Raw genomic sequence first — 20,800 nt, 5'->3', positions numbered from 1 at the left:
AAGGTACGGGAAGACATTCCAATAGTATAGTTTCATCTTAAGGGAGATGCCCAAAGATATTTTTTCCTGGATCTTGGAAGGCAACGTATGAGTGGCTATTAACATAATCACTCTCAGGTCAAAATTCTTTCAGGGAGAGGATCTCCCTGAGATCCAACATCTTTGCACGTGCTTAATTTTTTGATTACAAGCATATTGACTACCCCATTGTTCTTTGTGAAATAAAGCTGATGAGCAGGGCAGATCTTGAAGGGATTTAACACTTATTCTAGCAGGATTACCAGCTCCTTGCATTCAAACATCATGAGTCAGTCTATCTAAAATCATAAGATTTTATTAAATGTAAAAAGTAATTATGTTGTGGTTTAGTTTTTTTTTTTTCCTGCTAATTCACTTTAAAAGAAAGAACTCCTGTTTAAACACTTCAGCAGTGTTTCCAACTATTTCTTGGCAACCATAAGGCACAGAAATGTGCTTCAGGAAAATGCAAGTTAAGATCCTCATAAATTGAGGTGATAGGTAGGGGGGTTTGCTGGAGAAGATTCTTAAGTGACCCAAGCTCAAAAGGAAATATGATGAAATTACAGAAGGGAGCAACTACAAAACTCAGCTCCTCTAGCACTCCTTTAAGTACTCCTTGACTGTCAAAGAATTCACTTTCTTCTCTTATCCCAGCTAAGCAAATTCCCAAGCTCTTTCCACAGGCTGAGGCTCTTCTCTCCCCATACAAATACCCACAGTGCTGAGATTCAAGGAAATGAGGATATCTCTGATTTGCTGTTTAGAAAGCTCACTCACCTTGATAAAACAATTTTTGTAGAGTTCTCCGGGAATTAGGGATAAAACCGCAAGAGCCCCAGCATAAAACCCAGCAGAACTGCAGCAGCAATACCAACCCAAGCTTCCCTCACCACCATGAAGTACCACAACATTTTTATTGATCAGAATGGTCGGAGTTGCAAACACAGGTTTGCTACCCAACCATGCAGACTGAACAGAGCAAATGAAGAGCCTGCCTGCAGCTGAGGTACCCTGAAGGCCACAGGTGAGGACAATACAGTGCATTAAAAATGACCATTCACCACCACTCTAATCAATGACATCTCTAAATTGCTTATTGAGGTTGCCATAGCAGTCTTCCCAAATGGAAAGTGCAACTTCTCAGTGCACAGAGTACCTCCTTCTCTTTTTCTTTTAAAGACTTCCTGAATTTTCTATAGAATCATTTCTGAAACACTAATATTTGTTCTACTTCTATTTATTTTAACCAAGTTCCAGTAGTTGAGAAGACATGATAAAAGGAAAAATTAATTCCTAAGAGAAAGGAGCAATTATAGATGGCAGGTTCTTCAGCTGTGAGCCTGATGAATTAGAGGTCAATGAAAATGCTGTTCTGAGGTTGATAAAGGTTTTTTATCTTGATTTAGAAAATTGCACACTTGCAAGCAGGACTTTCCCCCTCATAAATTTGTTCCACAGTCCACACAATAACTGGATGTTGGTGCAGAATTGTTCCAGACCTCTGGCAGATGCTGTGCCTTTGAGAAGGACTGTTCAGTAGTCCTCCTGGACACAAAGAGGCAGGCTGTATGAATACATTTTGAAGACACCAGTATCATCAGTCTGCTAAGAATGATCTTTTATTTCCCCTATGATCATAAAAGGGCATTATTGGAGCATGGGAAAGTCATACTCACAGTGCCATTGGGAACATTTTACTGACTACAGTGAAGAATGGGTATGAAAAAATAAAAAAAGTAAATCTTCATGACAAAAAGAGGGAAAGTTTTTTAAACATTATTTTCAGAAATCTGAAATTGAACCACAAACTACTGTTCCAGGCCAGCTAACAGACTGGAGAGGTAGATTTGGAAAGCAGGAAATACTTAACCCAGTTTCACAGTCAGGGAAAACCTCAACTTTCACTAACAAGAAAAGAAACATACATCAAATCTACTGCCAGAGATGAGGAGAAACTGGAAGCACAAATCTTAAATATTCCAAATCATGATTATGACAAATCAAAAGGAGAAATATTTATTTTTAATGCTATTTTTTCATGATTGTCTTAAGAAAGATACCATCATATCCAAGTTATTTTTGATCAGAGAGCATCGTGTTTCTTGTATATTCAGGACTGCATCTGTTTCCCAGGCCAAAACAGGCATTTGTTCTATGTATTAGCCAAATTCCTGGTTTGTGAGGTGCCCTCCATGAGGGCCAAATGGATTTCTTCTGATATGTACCTGAACACCACCCAAAGTCTCCACTGCTGAGCCCTTGTGTCCTCAGTACAGCGATGCCCCACTTGGGACACCACGTGTACACAAGGCTGGCCAAGGACAGGCTCTACTTTAACCACTTTAACATGGCAGGCCATGAAGTGTTCCTGTTGGACATTATTTCATAATGTCCTTCTACTTGTTAGTTTGTTTTGGCCTTGCCTTAAGAATGTAAATGAGGGACTGCTCCTGTTCTTCATGCCCCCTTCCTCTCTGTTTTTTTGCCATTTATAACTGCAACACTTTACAGTTGCAGAAGTGTAAAGCAGGGTGTCCTTCTGCATTTTCACACATCTGCCCATGCAAAATTACCTCATTAGCAACCTCATTATTAAAGTCAAAATGAAGCTAACATGGATTTCTTTTGCAGCCTTGTTATTTCAGAATGCCTAAAAGCAGTATAGAAGGGTACATACCAGGAAAATCTGTTTTCCAGAAAAGGAAACTATTTTTCTTGTGTGTTCCTTGCATGAACTTTATCTCCTCCCCCATGTAGGAGATTACTTAAAATAATTACTTAATATTATATTACTTAATAAAACTTAACATGGGATGAGACTTTTGTCACCTACTTTTAACTTCCATTGAAATATGGCATGGTTCTTACCTTGGGAATAGAAACCAATTTTTGTCAGACTAACAAAAAGTTTATCTGTTTTATTTCTCAGAATCTTTTTAAGACTGCAAGACCCTAACCTTTTGCTATCACATTTCTGTCCAGTATAGCTGAAAAGAACATACAGGCTCTGATTTCTAACTTGTTTATACATATTTAACAGAGAAGAAAATGGAGAAGGCAGAAGTGAAAAAAAAAAGAAAAAAAAAAAGAAAAAAGAAAAAAATTTTTCCACGGTCACAAAAGCCAGTCATAGAAGCACAGCTGGGTGTCGGATCAGGATCTCTTGGCAGCCGGCCACAAGAGATGCACAACAGAGAAAAAACATTTCCTGTAAGGAAGCATTTGATTTTCAAAGCTGCATGAAATGTTCACAAGAAAACCATGTAAATGCCCACTGGATTGGGGGTGGGGAAGGGAGGATTTCATTAGTAACTGGAAGCCCTCTCTTGTTTCACCAAAAGATTTGCTCGTCACAAGCACTGCCAGCTAGCCTGAGGACATTTTCATGTTTTGTATCACAACCAAGCAAACATGAAGTCTCTAGCAGTTTCGATGTGAATTTGCTTTGAAGTTCGTTTCAATGCGACACTAAGTCAAACTCCACGGATAATGAAGGATTTCAGTTCCTATAGAAAGACAACAATGTTTTCCTGAGTCCCTGCAAAAAGAGAGGACAGGTTTCTGTGAAGTGCCAGCACGTACAGTGGTGCTGTAGATACAGATTTACACTGCACGCAGCTGCGAGGGCTGAAGACATTCCCGCTGCTCCTCCTCTCCCACAGCGGGGCTGTTTGCCACCAACCCACTACTAGGATTTACTGCCCCAAAGGCACCCCAGCAGGCCCACATGTGCCTCCCTAGCCTGCAGCAGTGCACACCCAGCCCTGCCAGTCTGAGCCACCAGTAAAGCAGTTTGAGATAAGCTGATGAATCTGTGCTGCAAGAGGATGAAGGCGTGCTTACACCATCCTTTCCATCAGCCAGGTAGGAACAGAAACAGATGGAACCTCTTTCTGACTGTGGATGAGCCAGGTGTGGGTATAAGGATAAAAGGATTTACTACCAAAGTGTAAAAGGATTTACTACCAAAGTGTTGTAGGAGTCCTTTCCACAGACCACATTCTGCTTCTATGTGCTGTACTTGGGCAGAAAGGTGTGACAATCCTGAAGCATTCATGGCCTGTGCATAAAATGGTAGGACAGAATGGCCAGGGAAGGGAGTAAAATAAGGAAATGACAGCCAGCCAGAAAGTCTTTAAAGTGGCAATGTGGAAAGGAAGACCCTTATGAATGGGTGCTAAGAGCCAAAAGAAGCTGTTTTGCAGAGCTCCACAGGATGCTCCTTCTGACTATGAAAAAAGTTTATAAATGGAATGAGTGCTCAAAGAAGACCAGGACCATGTATTAATAGAGGTGGAAGCTAACTCTTCAATACTGAGGAGGTGATTATAGGTAGGGAGAAGACAGGTCATGGTAAACCTTGAAATAATAACAAGTAGCTTAAGTTTCAAGAGCAAGGCAGTGGGAAAGCACAAAGAACAGACAACATGGTTAAACTTAAGCGTTGGGAAAGTTATCTTTGCAGGAGCACTGGGGATTGGTACGGTACATCTGTCACATTTATGACAGGATGAGTACAGTGATTGATCCATAAGATAACAAGAGCTGAAGTTATAACAGCAAAGTTGTAGTTGTCTGGGTAGAGAGAAAAGGATGTATTGCATAGATGGCATGCAGAATGAAGTTAGGAGACTGAGTTATAAATGAAAGGGATGTCAAAAAGAGTGAGCTTAAAAGAGGAGGAGGTGATCCAGATTCACATCTTTCCTAATGAGGAAGGTGCATGGCACTCTTCATGTAAAAAATGACAGCGTGCCTTGGTCATATAGGCTTTGCTGTGGCTTACCACTGGAACACAACAGAGCCAAAGGAGTTCTGTGGCTCTGGAGTTGAACAGCATTGTCTGGGTTCAGTGCCCACAGGGATCACAGGGATAAGGGTGGAGAGTATGAAATATAAGAGCAGAGACAGTGGTACCTGGAGGGCCCACAAAGGAAATCAAGTAGATCACCCTGTTATGGATGGTATGAAGATGGTACACAGCTGCAGAGGAGAGGTGTGGAAGGTAGGCAAAGGAAGAAAGGAAGATGGCACCTGTGCTCGCTTGCTCTTGTGAGAAATTTGCAGAATCACATGCAGAGGACCTGGTCCAAGGGGCCAGTGTCTAAAAGACTGTCAGCAACAATAAAAATGCTTTACCTGTATAATGCAATTGTACTCCCACATCTGTAAAATGCCCCTAATGTAAACTTACCTTAACCCTGCTGTTTAAAGCTGTGTCTCTCCCAGAACTCCTTTTCTGCTACAGACATACCAACACGCAGGATGGTGTCCTGTAGGATGAATGCTGCTTTAAAGGCAAAGCTGCATCTCTTACCAACTGAGCACAAACAACTCCCTTGCCAGTGCTCCTTACATAAAACCAACAAGTCCAGAGTGCTCCTCAAAGTGTTTTCCCCTTTCCATGGTTTAGTAGCACAGGAGTGTCAGTCCAAAGTGGCACCATCACAGCCCTGCTCATATCACAGTGTAACAACATTGCTCTGTCACAGGCCATGCCCCTGCCTATCTCCACTGGGCTGGAGTCCTTGGCTTCCTACAGCAGGGTGGTGCTGAGAAAAGGAAGGCAGACCCTGTCACATCTCTGTGCCTACAGAGACATCCCTGGTTCTGGGTGTGTTTTCGCCAGCTCCATCGTGCGTGTTCCAGCCAAGTAGCTCCGTGCCTGGAGACCTGGCTTGGAGACCCCTGCAGGCACTCTACAGCTCGGGAGTTCATTAGTGCTGTGATTAATCTGGATGCCAAGCACATGCTAAGTCAGTCACATAATATTAAGCTGAATTCTTGGTTCTCTGCTTTAAGAAATAGGGCTTCCAGCAATTTCTCCTCCTTGGATCCAGTGCTGTTCCTGTTTTACAAAGTTCCCCGCCCCATGCTTACTTCAGCATGATCCCAGCTAGAGAAAACAGAAAGGGGAAAACAACAGCTTCTGCAAGTAAATAGTTTGGATGCCAAATATGGAGGTTGCACAAGATTTTATGCACCTCTTGGTGGAAAAAAAAGGAAAAAAAAAAGAGAATTGGACAAAAGGTCTGACACAGAAAGTTTTTACATATTAGAAGAGTTACTTCTTGATAAACTTGGATCCACACTACTCTTGGGTAGAGCACAAGCATTTGTGTTATCTGCAGAGTTATCAGTACCATGGCTCATGTTTCCCCAGCAGCCAGAACCCAATTCCCCCAATTTCTCTTGCTACCTCCAGCAAAATGGCATCAAATGACACCTGGTTAGGCCCAAACTCCCATTTCTGCCATGAGGATGAGGCAGAAATGCCAAAGGCATTTTGCTTATGTAGGACAAGAGATCTTTCTTTGGATTGCCTGGTATTTTTGCTGGGGTGTGAAACAGGAATCTGTCCCTGCCTGTTCTGCTTCCTGCTGTTAGGAGGCTGCTCAATAATTCAGTTATCTCTCCCCAAAGGAAGCTCTGCTGGCCTGCTGCTTGTTCAAGCCAGTTACTCTCAGCAATGAAGTCTGAAGGGCCACGGACTTCCAGGGGCCCCTTTGGCACCAGCGCTTTTGTATTCCAGTGGCCGGCAGCAGCTCCTTAACTCTTTGACAGCCAAAGCTCATTATCATTTTTATATAATTAAACAGTGCTGCTCATTCTCCTCAGTAGATTATCACAGCAAATTGATGGTTATTTGAAGGAACTGCCACAATAGGAGACAAAACACTGGCAACAGATAAAACAAAAGGATGTGCACAAAGCTCTTTAATTAAACTCCATGAAGGGATATGAATTCTAGCAGAGATTTTAGTTACCCTGCTGAGTCTCTTTCTGATTAGCTACAATGCATCTGCTGGCTTTCCTAGTATCCATCTGTACTGTTAAAGAGAAATTTATTCTGGCTATGGAAGATGACCTCAAAGATGTCAGTTGTGGATAGTCTAATAGTTTATTTATGCTGACAAAGTGGTTCTGAGTTTTCCTAGATGTGCTGAAGTGAAGAATCATCCTCTTTACATATAATGATGTGCTTAATATGTGCACACACACATACACACACACACATACACAAATAACAATGCCCACACACAAATGACACTGAAAGGCTAACAAGAAACCCAAAAGAGATTGGAAAATTGTGAGGGAAAATATTTTTTCTCCAAATTTCTCAAACTTCTTATCACCACAATTACTTTTTCTTCTGTCATGCATCATCTGTTTCCCCCTCATCCTGCCCCACGTCCTTCCCTCCAGCATCCAGGTGCAGAAAGTATAGTGAAGCTATACTTGGATGGGACCAGGAAAAAAAGTCATAGAATATATACTGTAAGGCATATTAATAACAAGTTAGGCTGTTACTTTGAGGTCTGATTTTCCTTCAAAAAATTAAAAAAAAAAGAAAAAAGAAAAAAAGAGAGAAAGATTAAGAATTGAAAACAGATCTGTCATGGAGCATTTGTGAGAGGCAGTGCCACAAAACCCTTTGGGGCTTTCCACTCAGGTCATAAGGGATCTGGTTCAAATCACATTGGTCCTTAATCCACAGGTAATTGACAGCACAGCTCTCAGTGACTCACTGTGGAATAGTGCTGTAGTGCTCATTACTACTGCAGACCTTTAATCAGAATATTTTTAGTCACATGCAGCCTTTTGGCTCTACAGAGCCTATGGAGACAATAGACAATTTGCACGTTTATCATAATTAATTACCTACTGGCGTAATAAAAGCCGTTCCCATCCAGTGTCCGATTCAGAGGAATGTATTTGATGGAACAAGGCCAGACTATAAGATACACACACACAGCCTCGAAACACTCATGGGAAAGGGTTGTTCCCTGTGCTAAATATGGTGCAGGGTTTTTTCCCTCAGAGCCCCAGGAAATTGGATGGATGGAACACCTCTTCCTCATCCCTCATGGAGCTCTGAAAATATCCCAATTCTGCCTAATTTATACAACCCAGTCCTCAGCATCCTTCTCAGTTGCCAATACCCTACTGTGAAGGCTCCATTAAATCCTTATTTATTTGTCCATAGAGGCCACTGAAGAATGTCACAAGGTATTTTCCTTTCCAAAGTAGGTTCAGCTAAACATGAATGAGGCTCTAACATTATTCTGGATAAGTTTTGCCAGACTGCTGACAGGCTGCAGGGAGAAAATATTCCTGAGCTTGACTTCTGACCACCTTATGTGTAAGTAGGTGCAGATTTGTTATAGTCATGACTTGGCAGTATTTTATGGTCGTTCCTTGTAATGTCACATGCAAATGAATACAAATTCAAAACAATGGGGGAAGAAGTATCACACTGATTCTCCCTGCACAGGCCTCAACCTCTGCTGCCCCACTGAGAAAGCTGAAGTCTAAGGCCAGATTTGTGGGTTTTTTAAAATTATAATTAAATAGTAATTAAAAATGGAATGTTCCAGCACAGTTCTGGCAGTGAGATTTCATGCTAGCATTGAACAGTAGGTTTACTGGTAACTCAGACAACCGTACACCTTACAAAAACTCTCTTTAGCTTTATCATCCCCAAGGATGTCTGTCCTGAACTATGTCCAGAAACAGCTGAACGAGAGACTGGCCAATTTCAAATACCACTAGAAAGGACCAATATTTTCCCATTATGAAAACACAACTCAAGAGGCTCTATTTTTTTTTTTTTAATAATCACATGCAGTTCTTATTACAAAACTAAAATTGGTTTTCCATTTGACTCAGTCTGGGTAGAAAATACATTCCTCAGCTGTAAAGTGAGGTAGTGCTCTGCTGACTCAAAACTTAGCAATTCTGTTCAGGTATTCTGCACAGACCATAACTCTACCTCACCCCCAAATGCCTGAAGTGCATTCAAGGTACGCTTGTAAGGCTTGGTTCCTTTGCAGCTTCTGTCTCCAACTTCTTATCCTCTAAGTTACTAAATTCTTGGCACCTCCTGCTTCATTAGGTTATAGAAGTCCAATGTCTGAAGGAGGGATTCTGGAACTATTACTGTAAATATCTGGAAGCCACTGAGATGACTGGTTATTTGTATTTATTTAAGTGTTCTTGTGTAGCATCCAAAGTCTGTTGACACCCAGTAGCACTGCATTCTGCAGAATGCTTTAGAAGTAAGCAGAAAGTAAGTTCCTGTTGCTGGCAGCTAATTCTTTTAAGCTTGGAAAATGATAAGCTAAGTAGTACATCTCTGGATCACAGCAACCTTTCATAATAGCATAATCTAGAAGCGTAATTTTCTCACATCAAGCAGTTTAAGGAAGATGAATCTGCTTCTCTATCTATTTCCAGAGTTATAAAACCAGGATAAAGAAACAAGCCAATAGAAAAACGTAGCCCAAAAACATGCTTGCAGTCTGGAATATCTGAGGTACTTGATAAAAGCACTTGAGGATTTATGCATAATGTAAGCAATACACTTCCCAATATAACATTAAAAACAGTTATATTGCCGAAAGAGATAATGCTGCAGATGATGTCCATGACCAATGGCCCCTGCCTTCCTCCTGGACAAATCTCTTACTGCTGTTGAGTATTACAAAATCCCTGAGCTGTGAAGGACTGTGATTGTCCCTGGGACAGCAGATTCTGTGGGGTGCAGTTAATAAGTTAAATACGTTAGGTTTTGCAAATTCTGAAAAGTGGGATTGCAATGTATTAGCCCAAGAGGATTTTCCAGAAGGAGGTTTCAGTATTGCACTGCAATGGGGTTTGAAGAAAGGGTCAATCCAGTTGTTCTATTAGGTTACATATCTTTCCAAGAGTGGAAAGAAGGGCAAAACCAGTTCAGAAATTATACTAGGTGGTTAGTTTCTTCCAGCTATAGCACATCAGGCCTGTGTACTTTAGCTAGGTGAAAGACTGTCTAAAAAAAAACACTTTTGGGAGGCTTGTTCAGTAAATTGTTTTTCCATGTCTTTCTGAAGAAGAGTCCGTGGTACTTCACAAAAGTTGGCACGGAACTCCCCAGGTACACTGATACATTCAGCATGTACAGCTACAAGAGCTATGGAAAGCTTTTTTCTATAGGAATTTGAGTACCTGAGGCAACAACACTCCTCCAGTTTGGAAACTAAGCAGACACTTCTGTCTGTGTTTACTCCTAAGGGAAAGTAATGTGATCATCATAAGGCTGTGAGTTACATCAATTTTAAAAGATACTGCTTTGAATTAACAGAAAAGTGACTAGGAAAATTCTTCCTCCTGGAAATCTAGTTCCCAGCTGATTATTTATGTGTTGATACTCATTCTTTCCAAGTAAACAGAGAAATAAGCTCTTCTTATGAGCCAAGTGAATCAACATTACTGGAATGAAAATCATTCTCTTACATCAATTGTTTTTCCCCTTCCTCCAAGCCCTTAAGAAAAGGCCAGAAAACCCACCTTAGAAAAAAAAAAACCCAAACCTGTCTGCAGTGACCTTATAAATTAAAACAACAGGAGTGATAAAATTATAGGGAGAGAAGGATTTAATCTTTCTCTCAAAACATACATTAGTAAGAATTCTATACTCCTATGCATATCTGCAGAGAAGAATTAGGAAAATATGCCCTTTCTGGTGGGTTAAAGAAATACGAGATCAGCAGATGTATCTGAAAATACAGAAAAATTAGGATTTAAAAAAAATTAACTTGGCGTACAGTTCTGGTGCTGCCTCTCTACCCCAGGATTGCAGCCAATGTAGGAATCCTTGAGTCAGATAAATTCTATCTCCAAATAGGGGGGAAGCAGGTCCTCAAAACCACTTTGCTGCACTGGAATTAAAAGAGCCCACTCAGTCCTGTCATCAGAATTTTCTCATTCTGACAATGATCCCCCACCACAACTCTTTCTATAGGGTCTCAGGCTGAGTGCAGACACTTACACGTCTCTAGAACTCATCCAACTGTGTTTTACACAGATACCAAACAACCACCATGACAATGTAGTCTGTCTGTGAGTGATTTTTCATTGTCTGCAATATAAAAGTCAATAATGGTCCCACATACTGTAAAGTGCTATTTCTAGTAGATACAACTGAAGGGGAATTCCCACTGCTAAAGATACAGGACAACAGAGAGAAGTATTTCTCCTCCTAAGGCTAAGGGTGAGGGGTGAGGGGTAGAGACTGTCCTTCCAAAATCTTGGCCAATTATATGGCATTTTAAGATGCCAAACTTCTTGGCATGCTTTTTCTGCAGTTCTCTGACAGCTAATTATGAAGGACACTACACAGCAGAAGCCATCTGTGTAATTCAAGGACAGCACAAAGCTGTACCACAAAGGACATGGTCAGAGCAACAGGAAGTGATGTAAAATACCTTAGGAAGATTTTTCATTTTCTATTTGGAAAGTAAGTAACTCAGAAGTCTGCCAGAATTTCATAACCACTGATCTTCTGTGAGGAACTGTTTCAGCCTAATGCAGAACACCACCAGTAAAAGCCAAAGCAGAGATCACCAGTTCACCAGCACTGCTGAGCCTTCTTGTAATATCTGATCAGCCTGCTGGCTGCTAGATAAGCTCTTATGCCTATGAAAAGTCCTGTTTTTAAAATGGAAATAAAAATCTTCTTTAAAGGGCTAAAATTTACAATCCATACACTGCTCCACAGCTTATCTTCAGCCTCACCCTAGGCCCAGACTCCTGCAGAGTTGTACAGTCCTCAGGAAAACTTCCACCACCCCAGCCCAGCCTCAGACACTTGCTGTCCCCAGCCTGTGCCTCCACCCCCACAAAACTCCTGGTGACCCACAACACACACGGAGAGCACCAGAACATAACTGCATTTCTGTAAAAGATAGAAGGCTTAGGGCAGCCTCAGGTTTTTAGGCTGGCTGTGGAGGGAAAAATGATACCTTATCTGGCACCAAGCCTACTGGTAGAAAGCAGCTTGACATATTTTGATCCACCAGAATGAGTAAGTTTACACAAGCTCAGTGCTTTGTGTTTTTACTGTACCACCAAAACACAGATAGAGAGTACACAAGTCTTACCATTACTAACTCCTTATCTTGGAAATCTGCTATGTGTATTTCGTCCAAGTCCTTTAAGCACCCACTCAGTGTGTGTGCAATCCTGACCTCCCAGGACCGGTGATATTTGCACACCACAGAAACAATGGAGCCATTTATCTTGCAAGCAGGCCTGGGCAGGGGAGACAGCTCTCTCCCTCAGCTGGCCCCAAACAGGGCATTTGTTTCAAACGACTGAATTTCAGAGCCTTTAGAAAGAGACACGGTGCCGCTGCTTAAACCTTATTTTCCTCTTCCTAAACTCACACAACCCTTCTCAAGCCACTGGTTACAGAACGAGCAGGAGAAAGACAAAAGTCTATCAGAATACACATGCAAGCAGTGTATATACTCTTTAGTAAATGCAAGACAACCCAGGGGAAAGACTTGCAAAAAAACCCTAGAAATAGCTAAATAGTTAGAAATAGCAGGATGCCCACAAGTACTCCATTAAGAATACTGATCATAAACTGCTATTTTTTCCTAGTGTTTCACAATGTAAACATCTAGTAATTTACTTTCCACATGTTTTGAGAGCACTGGACAGACTGTCAAGCACAGACCATTTCTGTTCTCACATATTTTCATGAAGCTCTCACCGAAAGTCATTGTTTTCCTACATGTTCACAAAAAAACAAATTTGCATTTAAGATCAATCTGATGCAAGTACAGTATTTCCCCCTTTACACTAATTAGGCTATTTAAAGATGTTTTCATCAAATGCATGATAGGAACTTCTGGATTGAACCCCTTGAAATGTTCTGCTGAGTTTTTGCTAACATTTGGTAACAAATCTCATGAGAGCCTTTAATGGAAGTTAACATTTTTTTCATGTGTCATACTGCAAGTCTTCAAAGCAGAAGTTTATAACAAACTCTTAATGTGACTTTAAAGCTCCCAGTCCTTTTCTATATATCTGCTTTATGTTTGCTCACATTGCTGACTGCCCAGAGTTTGGCTGGCTCTGACCAGATCTAAGCACAAAGGCAAACTGAAATGACACAGGACTTACTTCTTCCTCCTTTGAACTTCCTTAACAAATAGAAATCTAGCAGCCTGTGCATCAGGAAAACAAGAGAAAAGAATCCTTAAAACCATAAACAACCAAAACCACCCACTCTCATGTCAGCTGTTTTTTAAACTGATTTCTATGGTTAACAAAAGAGACAGATTGAGAGTCATGAAAGATGAATCATGTTATACCCACATGAACAGCACTTCCTGGAGCCCACCAGCAAATTGAACTCCCATTAAAAAAAAAAAAAAAAAAAAAAAGAATAAAAAGGAAGAAAGCTATATTAGGTATGTCCCTCTATATATCAAAAAGGAGTTACTAGCCTAAGAGAGAGGACAGGTTGACAGCAACTTTATATGTCCCTTATGATCCACTAATCCTGAGCTGATCAGAAAAGATCACAGCAGTAAAATCTGAAGTTTAGCAACATCCTGCCTGCTCTATGGGCCGTGACCTTGGCTCTGCAATTCCCAAGCACACCTTAGCTTACAGCTTCAGAGCTGAGTGGAGGTCTTCAAACAACAAGTTTATGGCTCTCCTCCACAGTGCTTGCACAATAGCAATGTTTTCAGTCACGTATTTGCGTGTCAACGGCATGCCTCTGCAACCTGGGAATGGAAATAAAGTGGTGGAGTAAGGACCTTTCCAAAGCTCTACCAGCAAGAAGCACTTCAGCTTGTAAGACTCACAAAATCCTCTCTGGCAATTCAAGGTGACATAAAGCAGCCTTTGCCTTGCAAAGATGCTCGCAGCAACGTGAGCCATTCCAAAAAGAACCCTACTGAAAGGGTGTTTCAGTCAGATGAGCCACCCAAACTTCCCTTCAGGCAGTCTCATGGCAGCACTGCGGGTGCAAGCAAGAGCTGTCAATAGAAGGATGTAAGACAGAAAGGCAGCATCCTTAGTTTTAAATCTCTTTGGGCCACTGAACTCACTTCCTGAGGCTGCCACATTGATCCTCCTTTCTGGGAAATTAGCTTCAGCCTATAGAAACTATTGAGATTCAAATTTTGTTTTTGTACAAGTACCATGTGAATTGCAGCCATTCTATTTTGAAACGAAAATGTTTAATCTACCAAGAACTATGAGGAAGCATAACATTAAAAAAAAAAAGTGAGCAAAATACCATAATTGGACTTTTTATGGATGTAATTCTTAAACTGTAATTTAATTTAAAACCATATGGCACACCAGAATAGACTCATTTATTTAAAATTCCTCCTTTGCACAGGTCTTTGTATTATTTAAAACTTGTCCCATATTGACAATTATAAGGTATGGAAAGAACATTCTATAACATTTCTGTTCCTTAAGACCAAAATTTTTGCTTTCCAACCAACTATGAAGTGTCTAAGAAAAGAGAAGTTTTGTGCTTTCTTTGGCCATCACACCAGCTTGTTCTTACTGCCTGAAAGACAAATAGCATGTCTAGATAACTGAACTCTGACAATTAGAAAATCAGACTAGTTAGTGAACTGTCATTTTATTTTAAAGCAAGGAGACCTTGTCAGTTCTACCTGTCAAGTGAGTTTGGACAGATTGATAAACATTTCAAGAAAACAGAATAAAACCTGTTCTCTCCACGAAGCAGACTTTAATTTCTTTGCTCACAAGCACATGATAAGACAGCACAGCACAAGACTGTCCACAGACTTTATTACCAAAACTATTCCAGCTACTGCTGTGAATGGGAATGACTTGAAATTCGGTTTCATGGACTTCCTGGCAGATAAGATAGTGTTTATGAATTGCCTTAGCATTCCTACACTTGAAGCAATATGAAGTATGATTGGCAGCAACCCAATTTCATTATTCTTAGATGAGTCAATAAGTGTGGAAAGAGAAATGAAATGGGCAGCCAATCAACACACACACAAAAAAATCAGACATTCTGAGGCCAAGAAAGTATTTATATGCTGATGACTCAACTTTTGCAGCAGAGTCTGCAGCAAGAACAGGAAATATACTATTGAACCCTCTTATGACAACAACTTTGATGTGAAAGGCCGGAATAGCTCATTCTGCCTGCTCTGATTCAGAAAGCCGGAGCTGTAATCCTGGATCTCTGCAGAATGCACTCACGAGAGCTTCTGAGCTCATTAAAGGACATGAGAAATAAAAGGGTCCTGCAGGACACATGGTAAGTAAATGGCTTTCAAAGACTATGGAAAGAAACACAGGCGACAAAGGGCTGGCCCTGGAAGCTCTGCTGCTGTTTTACATACCATGTGTATATATATAAGGCTCATCTACCTCTACATCTACATCTACAGTGGTAGATGACTGCTGCTACACAGTCAGGAAAGAGGTCTTCCATCCTTCTATCATGGCATGAAATCTTCTCACACTGAGAATTTTCTGAACTCAGAACAATTTACCACATTCTTCCATGAGTATTTGTATTGAGGCACGAGACAGCTGTTTCTTTACAAAGTTTAGGAACTGCCTCTTATCTGCTGCTTATCATTTGTTTTTCTTCTTGCACTGCAGATGTTGTGGAGGACGTGATGAAAGCGATGTAAAATACTGTCCTGCAGTAGTAATTATTACAGTGGATATATGCTGGGGCAAGGCTATCAAATAAGCTGAGTGTGTGACTTTAACGATACTATAAATTGGTAGAAACCAAGAATTTATCATTGGATTTAGATTAGTTAACTTCAACAATTTTTAGTATGTAATACTGGCAAATCTGTAGATAGAAACAGTAAATCTATTAAATTGGTTGCTAGCTAGGCTTTATTTTCTTGATACCCTTGGTAGTACTTCATAAACCAACTGAAAACTTCCAGTTTAGGTTCAAATCAATATAAAAATTATTCCTAGCCCTCCTACAAATAAGATGCTGGTGGATGCAGTTTCACAGGGCATGCAAAAAATGCAAACAAGTCTGATCTTAAAACCAGAAGCATAAGTGAATGATTTTTTTCAGTATTATTTCATTCAGATAAAATAAAAAAGGTTTGGGAACCTGAATATGTGTTTTCAGAAAAAAAATGCCAAATAAAACCAAATCAAAACAAGGTGTCTCTTCAGAGCAGCATAGGGAGGAGATATGTAAGTGCTGGAGGTTCAGATTTCTTCTAAATAATTTCCTTCCCACATCCAAAGCTGCTGTCTGCTGTTAGGCTCTGTTTTGTCCTTCTGCTGGAGAATGTCATTCAGATTGTCCTTTTCACCTAGTAAACAATCCGAGCAGGACAGAAGCAAATGAATGCTGCTGCTGCATGTCTGAGCTGCTATTTGTCTTTTCTAAATTTCCTTAATATTACCATAATACTTGGAGATTAAGTTGTCCCTTGAGTGTGAACATCCTTCTCTCTGCCACTGGTTATCTGTACAGTTCGCTTGGTAACTTGCTCTCTTGTTTCCTCCTGCAGTTCATACTAACACTGTGCAGGCCGTGTCACACACAGCCCTTTGTAATCTCTTGTATAGACTTCTTGTAGTTGGTGATTTCTAGATATTGACTTTTATAGCTCATAAAGCCACTAGTGGATATCAAATTTAATATGTTCAGCTGACATCAATGATATGTTTTATCTCTTGCTCTGAATTACAGCATTTCTGGGGTTTGCAAGTTCAGAACTAATACAGCACAGCAGAAGAGGCCTTTTAATCCTGCTTATTAGCAAATGGGAGTTTCTGACATAACCCAAAGGCTCTGGCAGACAGACACCACACAGTTAGTTGAAGGACAGACACTGCAAGACAATGGATTCCAAGCACTGAAACCTCTGGCAAATGAGCTCCACTGGAGAAGCAGCATTCTTGTTTTCAGGGAAGAAGCCACCTTATTCAGACTAATACTTACTCTTCTGAAGACATGTCATCTTCCATAAAACAAAATGAGGTGCTGATAGCTTGGATGAAGCAGCTGGATAAAAGGGTAGGAGAGAATGCAGGCTCACAGTGGAATGGAGGTACTTAAAACCCAAACAAAAAACTGAAGCTTTCAACCACTGAAGAGCGTGCATTATTTACCGTGTGCCACTGGACCGAGCAAGTTTCTTAGCTGGCCACAGTTTACCCATTTCCCCTACCAGGCAGCAAGAAATGCAGTGCACTGACAAGCAGGGTGAGAGGGGATAGAGTTGGGATACCCTCCTCCACAAAACTGCATGTTCCCAGATCACAGCCAGAGGCCGGATGAGGTGGGCGGCGTTTCTCTGGCTGTGGTACCAGCATGGTGGAACAGACTGCTTCAACACAGCACAGGAACCCAAGTTATGAGCAGCTGGGAAGGGTGTCTGTGCAGCAAAGCACCATTCAAGTTTTACTTTTCAGATTCTACTGTAATGATATCCCAACCACAAGAAGTAAAATTTCCTATCGTGTCATGATTTCATCACATTAATTTCTCTCAGAACCCCAACTCTTAGTATGTGCCAAACAATCATGGCCCCTTTTCGGTATGTTTTATCATCTCCAAGCTTCTCCTGGAATCTGTAACCCATTGCCAACTAACATTTGTACACCACTACCCACAAACACCACCCAGGAAGAGAGTAGACACAATATTTTATGCTCACTTAAGCACAACTATCCTGTTTTCACACCCAAAGACAGATGGGGCATTTAAAGCATGCAAATTGTAGGCACAAATCTGCATCACACTCTGGTCACCAACATGGGAATTTGCCCCATTACCTACAACCAGCATTAAGCAAACCATGCAGGGCAGATTGTCCTCTATAAAACATCATGTTAAGACCACTTTTTAAGAAGAATGGCTAAAATTGCTAAATATTTTCCAACAAAACAAAGATTGTTGAAAGGTTATGTAAATATTACTCTTAGTCCATTAATGGGACATTACTGGACAGCATTAATGTTCCAATTCCACAATCAAAACTTCCCAGGTGGGGACTCTGGGATACCAGCAGTTGGAATGACATGATTCTTTTTTTTCTTTTTTACTTTTTTTTTTTTATTTGGCTTCTATAAAAGGAAAATAGACTATTCATAATTCAACTCCCTTCCCCTGACTGAAGAACCTTAATTTAAAGAAAAAAAAGCATTCACTTGAATGTTAAGAGTATGCATGAATCAAATATGGAACTAAAAGACATTTAATGATATTTGCGCAAACACTTCCCAGCAATGACTCGGATTTTAATTATCTGGTGGATGAACCCTGCATGTCAACAAATCAAATGGTGTTTTGCAGCCAATTCCTAACTCTGTGGTCCATGTCTCCTAGACCAAACTTGCTTTGCAGCTTTTGCACAAATATTTTTTCATTTTGCACCCTAGTTGTACAGCCCCTGAATTTTTATCTCTGCTTTTTCGTTTCTAAATGCTCTTTCTTTCACCATCAACCACAGCGCACACAAAATATAATGTGGGATATAAAACTGTGAAAGTAAAATCTGGGAAAGTTGCAAGCAATTTTTCTAGCAAAAAAATACATGTTTGAGAAGACATAAATAAAGATTTTAATAAGCCTCACACAAACAGGCACATGCCTACTCATTCCTCCAAATTGTCAGAGCTCTTGCATAAGACTTCTTTTATATTCATCTTAGTCCCTGAAGTTACACACGTCTTAAAGTTAAAAAAGATAGACTTGTTAATAACACACAAATGTTCATAGACATAACATCTTTACAGATATCCTCTGTGAGCAGATCAAGCCACTCTCCATATGTATTTAAACATAGTGGAAGGGTGGAGTTTTTAAGTTGTCAGATCTGTGCCTGGGTAAGAGGGGCTCTATTTTCACTCTTGGAGCAGGGAGAGATTAGCAGCTTGAAATCACTTTGACAGTTTCAGTTACTCTCCTGCATACTGCAGGGAATTTTAATTCCAACCTGTGAAATTGTAATTGCTTCTCAAGAAGAGCAGGAGGATTCTGGGTAATGGACACAGCCAAGCTCAGTGTCAGAGTTGTGAGTTGCTGCCACTTCTGATATTACTTGCTGTTATTCAAAAATCACTCCAGCTTTCCGTATGGGAAGTTGAATTGGGGAGTGAAACCAGATTAACAGTAGCTCTCAGATGTTCAGAGATTTCCAAGGAATGATTTAACAGAGGTGAATCTCCTCAAAAAGCACCTTTGCTTCTTTCACATGCTTTATAGAACAAGCTTTACATAAAACACTTCCTCTATGTCATACTCTTTTTCTAAACAAGTTTATTACTAGAAAGCTACAATGAAAAATAGCTAAATGTATGCTAAATGACAAAGTCATCCAGCATACAATATACAAGTAGAAAATAAAATGTGTGTACTTAATGCTGCTCACAAGAGATTTAAGATGTCTTTGCTACTCATGGTTCTGTGGGTTTCAAGATTCCTCACTGAAAACAGCAAAAGAGAACTTAGAGCTACCACAAACACTTAAGAAAAATAGTTGAGGCTTTCTTGGTATCAAATGGAAATTATATTCTTTTTTTTTGCTCTGGCAAAAGGTCATTGAATGTAGATTGCTTATTAGCAGACACATTCTCTCGTGATGAGTGTGTTCAGCAGGTGCGAAAGTGGGATCAATTGACTATGGGGTAACTTTTCCTGCAATGACCTTGTTAAGCTGAGGTGCAGCAGATTTCTTACCCACCCTGATGGCTTGCAAAGAGGGAATACTTGGAAGTACGTCTCAAACATAATGATGATGTAAAAATTAAAAATGCTGCCTGGCAGGGCACTTAGGGCATTCAGGGAGCCAAACAGGATCAAAAATCACAGATCAGATGTGTTCAGGTCAACAACTCCTTCCATTAGGAGGACGTACTTATAGAGCTCACCCCACACTCACTGAGGTTCCCCAAGCTGCACCAGTAGCCCCAGACAGTTCAGGCTTGGTCCAGGTGAGCTCTTTGACCAGAACTGATCTGCTCAGCTCAGTGGCTTTGGAAGATTAATTATACATAAACACAACACAATGACAAACACAATGCTGATCTACAACACAAAGTGTCAAAAACCTCTCTCAAAATCTAAAGGAAGGCAACAAAATAAATGATAAACAACACTTCCTATTTATCAGATTAAAGCTCATTTTTAAGAATATACTGCAGGCAATTTTGGCCTCTTTCAGTATATTGCACTATTTCTAAGAAAATAAGCTGGTCCCATCAAAGTCAATGATGCACAGAATCTAAATCACAAGCTTCGTAAACCTCTGTAATAGCTGATGCAATGAGTCTGTAATTGCCACGATTAGATAAGCTAGAGTGGCTGACAGAGATAATGCTGAAGGCACACAACATATCTGCATAGATTATTCCCATCACATACGAAAATCTGGCTCACATATAATGATTTTGCCAATCCACACTTTTCCTGAGAATTTTGCAATCTCTGGTACTTTCCTGAAAATTTCAACTACCAGTCACATTGGTGGGTCTTTCTTGAGAATTTCTCAGATTTGTTAAACATGTAAATTACTCATTGTTATATATTCCTTGTTGTACAATGTATTGTATATATTCCTTGTACAAAAAAGCCTGAGAAAAAAAGTACCCCAACAAACAGAAGCAAATTAAGGTCATGGTTGTTTTTTTTTCTTTTAAAACTCGTGGATTTTGAGCCTTGGTTTATGACCTTCAGTGGCTGCTATAAGAAATAACATATTTGAGTCATTACACACCTGAAGACAGTTACATCTGTTGCTATAATTTACAGGCTGTGCTGAAAGCATTATGGTGGAACTTGCTAGTTAATTGTAACTATTATGAATCCACAATTTATAAAGTACAAAGCACTTTTACTAGGGGTTTATTCCTCAGCACTATAGAGACAGTGTACTGGTTTTGGCTGGGATAGAGTTAATTTTCTTCACTGCAACTGGTATGGGACAATGTTTTGGATTTGCTGCTGCTG

The sequence above is a fragment of the Pseudopodoces humilis genome, chromosome 1 (assembly GCF_049639895.1).
Source record: "Pseudopodoces humilis isolate 2021_Gansu_Grassland_sample_001 chromosome 1, ASM4963989v1, whole genome shotgun sequence".
NCBI lineage: Eukaryota > Metazoa > Chordata > Aves > Passeriformes > Paridae > Pseudopodoces > Pseudopodoces humilis.
This window is presented reverse-complemented; position numbering follows the sequence as displayed.